This window comes from Macaca thibetana, chromosome 17, assembly GCF_024542745.1.
Source record: "Macaca thibetana thibetana isolate TM-01 chromosome 17, ASM2454274v1, whole genome shotgun sequence".
NCBI lineage: Eukaryota > Metazoa > Chordata > Mammalia > Primates > Cercopithecidae > Macaca > Macaca thibetana.
In genome coordinates, this window is record NC_065594.1 from 23440988 (window position 1) to 23443729 (window position 2742).

Consider the following 2742-nt stretch of genomic DNA (forward strand, 5'->3'; position numbering starts at 1 on the left):
GGCTCATAGAAAATAAACAAGATGCCGTGTTTTTACATTAATACAAGATTTTTGTCCGTGGCTAATCAAGAGATAGCCTTATTGAGTTAACGGGATCAAATATTCTGGTTCTGGGATCCTCCCTGTAATCCTGTAACCATGCTGGCTGGACTCTGCACTACCACAGTTTCTGAAGCAAGCTGCTCATCAATATTTAGGACCCGCCGCTTGAGGTAAAACCTCTAAAGCCTTTGGGATTTCCCAGAAACTGTGTATGATTGCAAATATTTAAATGCCAAAACAGTCCTTAGATTTAAATTAGCCAAGTTACACGACATGGACAAGAATTCAACTTAACAGATACTTTGTGGAGCCTAGGATCACACTGGTGGGGATGTGTGAAGTGGGAGATGGGTTCTGGGTCCCTCCACGCTCTCCGGGTGCTTTCTCCTCACCCCAGCATTAATTTCCCCACACCTTAGGGATAACCCAGTCACGGCTGGTGAGGCATTTTGCTATAAATACCATTTAAGCAGTCCCTATCAGAGGGAAAAAGGGCTAACATCATCCAGCACTTCCCAGCTCTGTACAAGTGGACTGTTTATCCATTATCAGATTTTAGCCTCACACAGCCCTGGAGCTGTACAGCGAATCGTCATTTTTCTAAAGAAAGAAGCTCGGAGAAGTTGAGTAACTCTCTCAAGGTCACCCAGTTATTATGTGGTAGAGCAGGGATTCCAACAAGTCTGGCTGATATCAAAAACTTTTTTTTCTTCCCACTATGCCATCCTTTTTCAATTCTAAACAGCAGGGAGACTTTTGGCAATTAACAGAGGCTATGAAGGATGCTTCAGAAATTTTTACTTGGGGTCTTCATTTAACTTTATAAATAGTCTAGGAAGCCATTGATGGAAATTTTGACTCCCAAATTTTTATCCAGTCGGTTTTCCCTCTTGAACTTCAAACCATAGATCTGATTTAACATCTCCACTTGAATGTCTGATAAAGCTTCCAAATTTAACACACCCAAGCCAGTCTCTTGATCATCCTTAATGCTGCCACTCCTGCAGTCTTCCCACCTCAACTGATGATGACTCCAGCTTCCAATTGCTCAGAACAAATATTTTGCCATCATCCCTAACTCCTCTCTCGCTCACTCCCCACATCCCACCCAGCAACAAATATTGGTTTGTACAAAAGTAATTGCGGTTTTGGACAATGAATTTTAAGTCATTGTAACTAGGCTCAAACGCATTTTTATTAATCAAAATGGGAACTATTATAATCAACACATTTTTGCCAACAAGAAATAAGTTTGTTTATTGTTGTAGCATAAAAATCCATGCTTCAGGATTCAACAAACTCTTGGAAAGCATTTTCTGCATCCTGCTGGTTGTGAAAACATTTTCCCTGCAAAACGTTGTTGAGATGCTTGAAGAAGTGATCGTCGATTGGCAAGAGGTCAGGTGAATATGGCGGATGAGGCAAAACTTCGCGTCGCAATTCATTCAACTTTTGAAGCGTTGGTTGTGCGACATGCGGTTGGGTGTTGTGGTGAATTGGGCCCTTTCTGTTGACCAATGCTGGCTACAGGTGCTGCAGTTTTCTGTGCATCTCATGGATTTGCTGAGGATACTTCTTGGATGTAATGGTTTCATAGGGATTCAGAAAGCTGTAGTGGATCAGACCAGCAGCACAACACCAAACAGTGACCATGACCTTTTTTTGGTGCAAGTTTGGCTTTGGGAAGTGCCTTGGAGCTTCTTCTTGGTCCAGTCACTGAGCTGTTCATTGCCAGTTGTCAGTTGCTGTAGAAAATCCACTTTTCGTCATACCTCACAATCGGATCTAGAAATGGTTCATTGTTGTTGTGTAGAATAAGAGAAGATGACGCTTCAAATGATGATTTTTTAAATTTTCGCTCAGCTCATGAAGCACCCACTTATCAAGCTTATTCACCTTTCCAATTTGCTTCAAATGCCGAACAACCACAGAATAGTCAACGTTGAGTTCTTCAGCAACTTCTTGTGTGGTTGTAAGAGGATCAGCTTCCATGATTGCTCTCAACTGGTCATCGTCAACTTCTGATGGCCAGCCACAAGACTCCCCATCTTCAAGGCTCTCATCTCCTTTGCAAAACTTCCTTGAACCACCGTTCATTAGCAGTTCCTGGGGCAAAATACGTTGTTGATGTTGCGAGTTGTCTCCACTGCTTTATGACCCATTTTGAACTCAAATAAGAAAATCACTTGAATTTGCTTTTTGTCTAACATCATTTCCATAGCCTTAAATAAATATAAAATAACAAGTAATAAATCATTAGCAAAAAAAAGCAAGAAATGTGCATTGAAATGATGTATAATGTAAACACATTTATTTAAGAATGTATTCCAGGGTCAAACAGCAAATTTCAACAATGCAAAAACAGCAATTACTTTTGCACCAATATCAGTTGTACTTCCAAAACATGTACAGAATCCAAACACCTCCCACCATCCGCCTGCCAGCATCCTGCTCTCACCTGAATTACTGTTTGGGGTCCTGACTGGTCTCCATCGCCCTTGTTCTCCTACGGTCTTAACACAGCAACTAGAGTGATTTTTTTCAAGTGTAAGTTTTCTTTCCCATTTCACTCAGAGGAAGAGCCTGGCCTTCCCTGCCCGCAAGGCCCTGGGCTCTGGCCCCTCAGCCCCACCTCCTGCCTCTCTCTCCCTCCCATCACTGCCCCAGCCACACCAGACCAGCCTCCTTGCTGCTCCTGCA

The 2742-nt window shown here is 42.4% G+C and overlaps 1 pseudogene; it reads right to left on the reverse strand.

Moving 5' to 3' along the window:
• Nucleotides 1-1239: 1239 nt before the first annotated feature.
• Nucleotides 1240-2261, reverse strand: LOC126940377 (histone-lysine N-methyltransferase SETMAR-like; annotated as a pseudogene).
• Nucleotides 2262-2742: the final 481 nt, after the last annotated feature.